The following is a 12,177-nucleotide window of genomic DNA, read 5'->3' on the forward strand; positions in this document are numbered from 1 at the left end:
TAAATATGCCAAGCCAATCCACTTTGGTAAAGATTATATCTCTGCTTTGTGATGTTGGGCAGTTGTCTTCAGTTCTTCCTCTGAAGACAAGACATCTGTTGTGATATTTTGCATGTTTACATATGAAATAACCTTAGAATGCACTGTCTGGTGTAACTGCTAGATAAAGTGAAGTCATGAAATTTATTTATACATGGATGGATATGAAGAATATTACACTGAGTTAAATGAGTTAGAGGGACAGAGACAAACAGAGAATAATTTTACTTATTTGTGGGATATAAGAAAAAATATAATATGAGACAATATAGATAAGGGCCAGTAGCACCAGAGCCTAGTCGGAAATTTGCTGCAAATAGTGGAGCTTTGCAGTTAATGGAGAGAAGGGACCACTATAACAATGATAGTTTGAACTAATCACTCTGTACAATAACTGTGTGTTTAACAGAGATAAAGTGTTATGCATGGTACCCACTCATTAACAGTAGTGGAGAGTATAGTGTCTAAAAGGAAAAAGGACAGAGAGAATATCTTAATTATAACAGCTGAGTAATATCCCATTAATGGCATAAGCCATACCATATCTTCATAGTCACCTACTGATAAACATTTTAGTCTTGACTATTTTTATGTCTTAACTATTATAAATAATGTTGAAATGAGCATAGGTATCAATATACTTTCAAAGTAGTGTTTATATGTGAGAGTAGAACTGGAGCATATGGAAGATCTATTATTAATATCTTGAGAAACCTCTATTTTCTTTCTTTTTTTCTTTTTTCTTTTACTTTTTCTTTCTTTCTTTTTTTCTTTTCTTTTTTTTTTTTGCTATTTGGGCCACACCTGGTGATGCTGAGGAGTTACTCCTGGCTATCTTCTCAGAAACTTCTCCTGGCATGGGGGTCCACATGGGATTTTGGGGGATCGAACTGCAGTTAGTCCTAAGTTAGTGTGCAAGGCAAATGCCCTACCGCTTGTGCCACCGCTCCAGCTCCAACCCCAAACCTCCATTTCTTAAGGCAAGTTGGATGCAGTCTAGAAGAATTATCATAGATATTTGTACATTAAGGCATTTTATATTATTTCTCAAGACTAGCAATGATGATCATAACCACTTGTGACCTAGCCAGAAATGTATTGATTACTTTTAATTAAAAAGAGTATCAAAGGTGTCAGATGAAACTCCACAAGTCAGAAGAGCATGGAGATATATAGTACCAAAATTCAGTGAAATGAACACCTCACCCAGAAAATTCTCAGCTGTATTATCATTCATATTCATATCATTTATATTTGAAGTCATTCTACAGAGCTTCTTGGACAGGGAACAGCTTGGGGAATTTATAGCCTTTAAACCAGTTTTATAAGAGGCATTAAAAGAGCTTCTTTAAAGGACAGGACAAACTTCCCAATGTGTAGCATTGAATATAGTATTCACTAATGGTGCATATAGTTATCCTCTACTACATTAAGAAAGGTTAAAAACATGTAGCAATCATTCATCACAAATGCACTTTTATTGATTTATTTTCTGATAATTCTTTTGCCATTCTTTTAAGTTTTATTGGAGCAAGTAATATGAAGTAAACTTGTTATATATTTTCCAAGGGGAGGGCAGGTTGGGGGTGGGAGGGAACAATGGTGGAGGAAAGAATAATTGGAAAGAGTGATTGATTTTTTGTTTTTTGTTTTTGAACCACACCAGTTGATGCTCAGGGGTTACTCCCATCTATGTGCTCAGAAATAGCTCCTGGCTTCGGGCCATATGGGATGCCAGGGGATTGAACCACTATCTGTCTTAGGCTAATGCTTGCAAGGCAGATGCCTTACTCTAGCGCCACCACTCTGGCCTGGAAAGGGGGATTGGTGTTAGAACATTATATGTCTGAAACAATTGTGTTTTAACATGGTGTCTTAATTAAAAAGACATTTTATAGTACAGACATAGGAGACATGTGAGTGAAGAAGATCTGTCCTTGGAATGTCCATGTCTGACCTTGAGGGTGTTTGGTTATGCCATCTTATCCCAACTACATGGGTTTCAGAAATAGAGTTCCAGCAACAGATATAAAATGGGATAAGGAGTCAAAACCAGAGCTCTGAGATCAAAGTGACGATTGATCATCTCTGCTGTAGCATGGGCAAAGTTTTCACTTTTAAAAATTATTATAGAGCTTCTGTAGTCCTTAAGAATGAAGGAGACTCAATCTCTCATCACTTTTGCCTTATTTCTTCATGTTCTCCATCCTACAAGCACTGTCTAATGTCTATATGTATCAAACACAAAACTACACACAGGATCTATACAAGGTAGAACCGCTCACACTCCTAGGAGAAGACTACCAACAAACAAGGAACAGAGTCTAGAGCCTAACTGCTAGCCACTATCCCAAACATGGGGGAAGTGAAAAGAACAGAGAGCAGCTATTGTATCCAGTAAATAATCTGAGAAAGTGTCTTAAGGAAGGGGAAACCAGAGTCAGTTCTGCCCTATGCGTGAATGGCATCCAGCATATGTGTAGGAGGGAGAAGGCAAGTGCACAGGTCCGGGTACAGGAATGTTCCCAGTTCCATGCAGAACAGAAACAAGACTGTTGTTTACCAGAACATACTGGGAAGGGCAAGAGTGTGGGAGATGAATTCAGACATAGGAAGCACCTAAAAGGCAACTTGAATTTTTTCCAAGTTTCATGAGAGACAATGGGGGTTTAAGCAGAAATAAGACTTAATGGAATTATGGGAAAGAGGATGGAGAAAGGCAAACAGGGAGAAACAGTCTAGACTTATAATAAGCACATTTTGATGAATGAACTTACATTCATTAAGTGGAAGAGAGAGGGATCCTGAGTAACTGGTATGTTTGGGGGGCTTAGCATCTAGTTAGATCTGGTGGCCCTCATGGAAATCAGAAGGTAAAGAAATAATGGACTTGAGGGTATTAAAAGTTTTTTGATATATTGAGATCGACAGCCTTAAAGTCTTGGATACAATCACTTCTCCATAAGCTGACAACTCAGGGGGAAGGTGATAAGATCAGATACTAGCTAGAGATTGAGTCCTGAGGAATGATTCAGATTATCTATTACCTTTGAACCATGATGCATGATTTTAGTGGGAATGATTTGAAGAAGTCAAATGAAAAGACCATTCCGGTATCAGAAAGGGCATACGTAGAGCATGTTTCTGTTCTTGTACATTTATCTGGCACATCTCTGCAGTATTTCTTTGACAGTAGAACTGGGGTCATTTGGTCTGATTGCAAAGCCTCATCTGATCAAACAATAGAGTGGCAGAATATCTTTCTGGAATTTGATAGCAAATGCCAAGCCTTTGATAGTGTGTGTGCTTGTGTATGCACATATATGCATGCTTTTGAATGCTGAGCACTCAGAACCACCATTGAGACACAGAGTCTCTGTTTGGCAAGTAATTCTTTCACCATGTGAGTAAACTTGTTGATTGCTTGGGAAACTATTATTCATCTTTGTTCTCCTAAAGCATATATATCTCAACAGTTAGCTTACATGAAGAAAATAAAAGTGATTAGGAGAATATGTCTGTTTATACAAAAGAGAAGGTTAAACAGAAAGACATCTCTCCCTTCCTTTCTTTCTCCTTCCCTCTGTATCCTTCTCTCTCTTGCTTCTGCCCTTCTTTCTTTCCTTCCTCTCTCTCTCCCTCCCTCCTCTTTACTACTTCTCTACCTCTATTCCTCTGTTCTGCCTTCCTTTTTCTTTTCCTTCCTTCCTCCCACCCTCTTAACACTTCTTTTCTCCTTTTTTTATTAGGGTTATTGGGCCACACCCAGCGGCGCTGAGGGGTTACTTCTGGCTCTGTGCTCAGAAATTGCTTCTGGGAGGCTGCCAGGCACGGGGTGGGGGGTGACTGCTTGCAAGGCAAACACCCTACTGCTGTGCTATCTCTTCGGCCCCTTCTTTTCTACTTTTCTTCCTTTCTTCCTTCCCCTTCCTTTATCACTCTTCTCTTTCTTTCCTCCTTCCTCCATCCCTACCTCCATTCTTATATTCCTTCATTCCTTTATCCTTCCCTCCTTTTCATGTCTCCCTTTTCCTGTTATTCCTTATCCTCCTCCCTCCTTCCTTTTTTAATCCCTATTATGACTTCTCTCTTCTTCTCTTTCTCTCTGTCTCTTTCCCTCTACCTCTCTCATTTTACCTATCTCCTAAATTCTCTCCTGTTGTATTAATGATTAATTATAGAGTCCTAGTGTGATGGATGGAGGTGAGGTCTTTCTCAGGTAGGCCCAGCAACTGCAGCCCCTTTGGCCCGTGGGTCTGTTGGTGCAGGGTGATGATGAAGAAATGATTCACACACAGTCAGTTGAAGTTTCAGGAGAAATATAGCTGTATTTCAAGGCCCTGATCGCCATGTGCTTTTTTTCACATGGCCTCTAAGCTAAGCAGCCTCTTTCCTGCTGCTCTGCATTCATCCTGTCTGATCTCTCCTTGCTATATCTGCCTCTCCTCTCCCCCACCTCCCCCACAACTCCTTAAATTACCAATCACAGACCCCTCCCAGCTGTGGGAGGGTCTCACCCTCCAGGTGAGATAGACAGAAAGATGGAGGGATAACACTCTCCTGCCACCTCTTACTCCTCTTTTTCTCCCCTTTCCCCATCTCTCCCTTCTATCCTACTTATTATTTTGGTGATTTTAGAAAGGGTATTGACAACCAATGGAAATCTGCTCTGCCACTTGTGCTAATTCTTTTCCCATATATCTTGCCTTCCCATAGATTTCTCCCAGCAATTCCACTCTGTAAGCATTTGACCCTATTTTTGCAGAAAAGAAAACACTTAAAAGAATAGGAAATGTCACCAAAGAAATGCCAGTGAGGCTGTGATTGACCTGAAGTTGCTTTCTCTGACCTCTCTTACTTTTTCCATCCTGTTTCTACTCGAATTTTCATTTTTCTAAGTTTCCATTGTTTCCAAAGGCAAGGAGATTGGTTTCCTGAACTTGTAATTAAAGTTGAGATGCTCAGAACTGCAGAGTCAGTCTTCTGTTGCTTCTCTATATCTTTTAAATTCAGATCATCTTGCTATCTTGGCTTTTCTCCAAAACACCTGAATAAAGCTCCATAAAATTCTTTACACTCAAGTTCTCTCTCTCATTTTTTGAGACACACCCAGCAGCACTCAGGATTACTCCTGGTTCTATGCTTAGAAATTACTCCGAGAAGGCTCAGGGGACTATTTGGAATGCCAGGGATCAAACACTTGTCAAGCTCGTACAAGGCAAATGCCTGACCTTCTGTACCATCTCTTTGACCCCTCAAATTCCCACTTTTAACTTTCTTCTTGTGTGTTAAGAAACATAAAGCATCTTTGATAGATGAGTAAATAAAGAAAAATATGTGCATGCAATGGCATATTACTCAGCCCTATGAAAGTGGTCATCCTTAGGTGAGCATATGGCTGAAATTGAGGATAAGCCAATCACAGAAAGACAGATACCAATGCTCCCACTTAATAGGAGGTGAAATAAGCACAGAAATGGGTCAAGATGGTGAAAAAAATCACTATTTAACTGGTGTCAAGATACAGTATGAAAGCTGATTAATTTTAGGGACTTTCTGATGCCTAAAACTAACCATACTGAACTCCATTTTTAATTATAGATGAGGCAGAGCTGGAATGACAGTGCAGAGGATAGGATATTTGCTTTGCATGCAGTGGACCTAGGTTCTGTCCCCAGTACTATATATCTCCAAAACTGAGTCCTGAGCACAGTCCCAGAAGTAAGCCCTGAGCAGCACCAAGCATGCTCCCCCAAAGAAAATATGCTAGATTGATATGAAGATTCTATCTCATATGAAGTGTATTTACTATTCAAAAGAAGGGTTTCATGCTCACTTTGGCAGCACATGTACTAAAATTGGAACAATAAAGAGAAGATTAGCATGGCCCCTATGCAAAGATGACATGCAAATTTATGAATTTACCTATTAAAAAAAAGTAGAAGGGTTTCCCATGCTGAAAGAGCTAGCTTCTCTTTTGAATCTGTAATTTTCATTACTTTTCCTCCACATCTCTCTAAATTTATTTTAATAAAAACTACTTGCTTCACTAAAAATTATAGTAAATAAAAATAAAGATTCATTGATGGGGAATAATACTGTTTTAAGGATTGATACGTTTTAGAAAATCAGATGTTATTGTTTTGTCATCCAGGGATTTTTTTGAAAGATATACTTATGCACACGTCAAGGGAAAATGTATGTTTTATAATAAGCTTTAAGTGTTTCTTTCTGCTTTAACTTTCTGGAGAAAGTTTAGGGAACCTCCTTTATTGTTTATTTGCTTCTAAAATAAGGCCCAACTTGAATAGAGGCAACTTTTCAAGCATTACAAAAACAAATCTTAGAAGTAGCTCCATTTTCTCTGTTCAATAATGCATTGAGTCCAGAGCCTCTCCTCACAGTAGACCTGGCACATTTTGACATTAAATGGGATTCTGTTTCACTGAAATGATGGTGATTTTTCATGGATTTCGACTGGAAACATGCATCTTAATTGCCTTTTAAAGTGTCCCATAAATAGACTAGGGAAAGTATAAAGACTTTGCATATAGAAACCCTGAGTCCAATTTGAAGCATTTTATGGTTCCAAGAGCACTGTCAGGAGCACCTCTCTTAGTGTCCCTTCACCCCTTCACCACCAGCAACTATAGTTATGATTCAAATATTAAAAATAAATTTAAAAAATCACTTATTTGTCTCTAGCTTAACCCCCACAATGAAAGATCATTTTACAAACAGAAGGCTGCTGTGTCTGTAAACAATTTGATTTCAATAAACTGTCTAGACATAGAAATTTCTCATTTCCAGTCAATGTAATATAGATTATACTTTAAAATAATGGAATATATAAGGAAGGAATATATCTTGGTCTAAAAAGCATTTCAGTCAACATTTTTTTCTATCAAGATCTGTTTTACTTGATAGTCACTAGATATATGTAGCTCTCTCAATTGAATAAATAAAATTATATTTGAATTACATAAAATTTAAACCTGACTCATAATGTAGCTGAACCTGTGGTGCTCAGTTAACACCTGTTATTCCTGGCTACCATATTGGAAATTGCAACTATAGAAATTTCCATCTTCACATAAAGTTCTATTTGACCTTATACTATGGGTGAAATCACTTATCAATATCCTAGTTTCTATTTTGTATTTTAACTCCAGCCTTCCTTTTGCTTTTCAGTTTCTTTTCTCTATCAAGAATGACTAAATGAGCTCTTTACTCTTGGCTAAAGGTAATAGAGAGCATAAATTCTTAGATACTCTCAAAAGGAATCAGCTTCATTCCTTGTAAAAAAAATCTCTGGTGAGAAATGGATATGCATCCAAATGCCTGGCAACTTGAGGTCCCTGCATCTCCCCCATCTTGGTGGAGGGATATACCACTTTAGTTCATTATTGATCCTGAGCTTTCCGAGTGGGTCATCCAGTTCATTCTCTTGAAATCTCTTGAATCTTATGTCAAGTTTTACCTAAACAAAAACCATAATACTAAGCCTCATGCATGATATATACATTTTACATTTAGAACTATGTGCTCCCTAACCTACTCCCTTTTTACATTCCAGCTAGAGTCATTCTCTAAATTCATTCTGCTGGGAGCTTTAGAGACACCCAAAGTATAGAGGCTTCATTTCAGTACCCAGCTCGGTACCCAGCTAAAGCAGGCATGTGAAAGCATACAGTGACTGCTGGTGGAAGAAATTAATCAATTCTGTAATGAATCTAGATGCCTCCAATTCTCGCAGGGGGATTTTCACTCATTGTTCCTGCCCCAGTACCATAATTTGCAAGTCTGGATACATATTAGGAATCTCTTTGACTCCTCTAAACCAATTGAATCCCACTCTCTACTGGTAGATCTCTGTGCATCCAGGGGCTAGGACCCCACTGACTTCTGAATTGTGGCTTTAACCAAGTGTTTCTCTTTCTGATATGTTCACTCCCAGACTCATCTCAGTCACTGTCATTTCTGCAAGAGTAACTTGCATCTGAGTGAAAGTATTAGAAAGTCATGTCCTCATTACTCTAACAGGAGATGATGGGCAGATAATTACTTTCTGTCAGTTTTATCCTGGCAACTGAGGCTGGACCTGGGTGCAAACCACACTGTCAGACCTCCTATCTGCAGTCCTATTCCTTAAAGTTTCAGGCATGAATGAATTGTATGTCATGTTTGGCTTTAGAAAATAACACTAGGGCCCAGAGAGATAGCACAGCGGCGTTTGCCTTGCAAACAGCCGATCCAGGAACTAAGGTGGTTGGTTCGAATTCCGGTGTCCCATATGGTCCCCCGTGCCTGCCAGGAGCTATTTCTGAGCAGAGCAGGAGTAACCCCTGAGCACCACCAGTGTGCCCCCCCCCCCAAAAAAAAAGATAAGAAAATAACACTAAGCTGCAGGTGTGATATATGATAATGTTAAATGTATGTATTTTTCTGCCTTTCTGAGGAACATAGCTAATGATGTTGGTGATGAAACTCGGGGTCTCCCACATGCAAGACGTAATTTTTCTACTGAATTATGTACCTGCGGCCCCTCCCCAATATTTTTTAAAGGAAAAGAAACTGAAACTCTAAAAGTTTCTGTGGATACAGTAGAAGTGGGGGAATATAATGAGACTAAGGGATACACATGTTTCTGTGAAAATCAGCCTGGAGAAAGTAGCCCTGGCTGAAAGAATTCCAAACTGGCTACTAAAGTGTGGCTTGGAGGATGACAAGGAGCTCTGAGAAATAAGGAAAGTCATTGAAAAAACCAAAACCGAGGGATTTCTTGGAAAGATAAGCAAGTCTCAGCTATAAACAAGATGAGAAGGAGAAGGGAGATCAGGTTAGATTGGACTCAGACTGAAACCAGAAATTATTGGGTACCTGTTTTTTTCATGTTCTAACATATTTTTTTAATTTTTATTTTGATCATAGTGGCTTATATATCTTTCACATTAGTATTTTAGGTACATATTAACATTGAATCAGGGAAATACCCACCACCAAATTTGTCCTCCCCCCTTCCCCGTTCCCTTTCTGCAACCCATATCCCTCACCATTACCCCCTGGGCTGTTAGAGTAGGTGGTCCCCTCTTTGTCTAGCTTACTATCAGTGATCATACATCTGTTTCGTCCTGGTGTCCTCCCTTGTTTCTCCCTCTATTTGAGAGGCTAAGCTAGATAAATCGAGTTATGTGGTTTTGTTTGAAAGAAAGAAAAGCAATAGAATGGGGTAAAAAGATTAAGCAAAAAAATATATAAATAAATAAAAATATGCTGAAAATGGGCGGAGTCCTTCTAGTGGCTATCAGCCTCAGTTTGACATAGAACTGGTCTGTATGCTCAGGCAGGGCAAGTTTTTAGAGAGTTTCCCACAAAATTGTTTTTCTTCTCACAGATCATTAAAGAAGAGTTTATAATCTTGAAAATCATAGCATATGCCTTGCAAAATAAGCAAAAATTATCATAGAAGCTACAGTGCACTAAATTACAAATAAGACTTGCACACACATAGCTCAGTGAGTTCTTCAGGAAGTCCAAGAGGGGTTTTAGCTTAAGTGCCCTAAAGAGGAGTGAATAAGAGCTCATATCACATAGGCACATATGTGACACTTTCAAGTATCAGTCCACATCCAGGTGGCTCTGGAGACACTCAGTACCATGCTCCAACCAGGCTTCATCTTAATTCCAGCAATTTCCTCATGTGTCCCCAAAGGCTATCTCTTCAGTCACCAAGAAATGACAGGCTCGGGCCAACGTAGGTGTGTTTCCCCGCATTCTCCCTCCATGGCGGTGTTCTTTTATGAGACGCTACCACAGGCTGTTTTTCAAATTTATTTAATTCATCTATCATGCTCTGAAGCCATTTGCTTTTTATATCGGACAGATGTAATGAGATTTTGGACACTAAAAAATGTTTTTATTAAAAGTTATGACCCAGAGCTGGTTGGTAGGAACTCTGCTATAAATCCTTGGAAGGGTGTGACTTTAGAAAGGCTGTGATGACAAAACCTTTGGGGCCACACCATAGGGTCTCTTAAGTGAATATTGGATCTTACTTCTGGCCAAATAGGAACAACAACAACTACAACAACAATAATAATAGCAATTATTATTATGGTTACTATTATTTAGGTCTCTGGCTCTCTTGAGGAATTCATTGGATGAATTGGTGAAATTGTGATAGAGAGAGGAGGCATATCACTGGACTATGTGATAGGGCCTATTCCAGCTTCCTATGTGCCCAACTACTGTCACCAAGAATATAACTGACATTTTCCTAAAGACAGGGTAGATGCAATGTCTGAAAAATGAGGGAATTATTTGGGACTATTGGGACATAGTGTCTCCAATCCCCCATGGCCAGCCGGAAGTCCTCAAAAATCAGAAAAGGATACTCTCTTTTCTGTCCACATATAATAACTAAAATGGAGTCACAGTGGTGGGAAGATTGACATACCATATTGTGTGTTCATGTGTTGACACATGGAAATCATCCCATGAATGCCAGTCTTGCAGCTCTAAATCAACTCATGGTCAGTGAAACACATGCCTCTAAATCCTTTCTTTGTAATGTGAGTGATTCTTATGATTTTTGTAAGCATTGCAAAGTAGAAAACCTGAGAGAGGCAGCAGTTGAACCAGCAGCCATAGAAATTGCAAACAGAGAAATTGGCTACATGGGTCTGTAAGCAATCCAGAGAACGACTTGGGAGATATGGTGTGTAGAGATGCAATCATGTTGGGTTCATGACAAGGTGCAGGCAGAGGAAGCTTGGCACAAAATGGGCTACATTCCTTTTTAGGACTAGTGGGTAAAGTGTGTTGGTGTTCCTGGGCTAATTATTAGATTGATCAGTTCAAACTCCAAAGAGAAAAGCTTGGGCAAGCTTGCAATGCGGAAACTGAATGAGGCTTCAGAAGACAGAAAATAATGCATTTCATAAGGACGATGGCTGGAAATCTCAGAGGGTTATGATACTTATTTGTAATCTGTGACTATTTACTGTGGGAGTAGGGAGTCTTTTCTCTTGTGGAGACTTATGATATGTCCCCCAAACAAATGCTAAGACAAAAATCTTAGAGTAGTTGAGCATGGTTCTTTATTTATGTAAATAATAAAATTAAGCTTAACTAAACAGATTTGGTCAGCCATCATCTACTTTTGAAGTATGTGTAAATAGATATAGACTTCTCTGTTTGGGGTAGTCCAGCTAGTCTGAATTGCTCAGAATTTGTGAACAGATATCATGTGGTTTCAGCTTCAGGGAGCCCTGAGTATAATCCACATAGATGATAGACCCATAGCTCAGTTAATAAAGGATAGCTCTCTGAAAGAGGCAGTTCTCCACTAAATTTGAGAAATTTGGCAAACAGGCACTTATAGAAATGAGGCCTATCACAAACACATGTAGAGAGGGAACATGTACAAAGTTCTTGAGAAAATGAACTGTTGTCAAACTGCATCAAGAAATATATTTGAGGGAGTCAAAGAGATAGGACAGTGTATTGGTGCTTGCCTTGCACCAATTAATGATTAATTAATCAATTAGTGATTAATGTGAGTTTGATCTTAGGCACTACATATAGTTCCCTGAACCCCACCAAGAGTGCAGGTCCAGAGTAAGTCAGAAGGACAGCTGGGTGTGCCTGTCCCCAGGCAAATACTCTATTCTACATGGTTGCTGGGTCAAGGCTGGCCAGGTAAGCTTGAACTTGCAGGAAGGTGAACACAGAGCTGACTCTCCTGCCCAGGCTCCCTAAGTTGGCCCACTTTCTCCTCTGCTGATGCTGGAAACATTTTCTGGGCTATGTGTAGCCACTCTCTTTCACCCCTCCCACCCATCCTACCCTGCTTGCTAAATAGCTGCATATACCCCGAGTAGCATCGTCATTGAGCTCATCAGTCCATGTTGTAGTGCACCATCCACTTCACCATCCATCACCCCTTCCACTTGCAGAATGTCCATCCATTTGAGGACTTTGAAGAACGGTTTGCTGCAGCCATCCCGGTAAGGAGGAGCGGGTTCATGTGTGTTTCCCACCATCCTCATCCTTCATTTCATGCTCCTAAGTTCATGCCTTGTGTTTACAGAACAGGAATCTGCTCATGGACTATGATGAGATTTGTGAGGCAACAAA

General features: G+C 39.5%; 1 protein-coding gene and 1 non-coding gene across 2 annotated transcripts in view; both read left to right on the top strand.

Moving 5' to 3' along the window:
• The window catches only part of DAB1 (DAB adaptor protein 1), a 406,846-nt gene that overhangs the window by 360,208 nt on the left and 34,461 nt on the right, over positions 1 to 12,177 (top strand). The gene's annotated exons all lie outside the window — the stretch shown is intronic.
• Positions 5,868 to 5,972, top strand: LOC126012344 (U6 spliceosomal RNA). Its single transcript, XR_007496856.1, has one exon. It is a non-coding gene; the product is annotated as a U6 spliceosomal RNA (small nuclear RNA).

The sequence above is a fragment of the Suncus etruscus genome, chromosome 6 (assembly GCF_024139225.1).
Source record: "Suncus etruscus isolate mSunEtr1 chromosome 6, mSunEtr1.pri.cur, whole genome shotgun sequence".
Taxonomy (NCBI): domain Eukaryota; kingdom Metazoa; phylum Chordata; class Mammalia; order Eulipotyphla; family Soricidae; genus Suncus; species Suncus etruscus.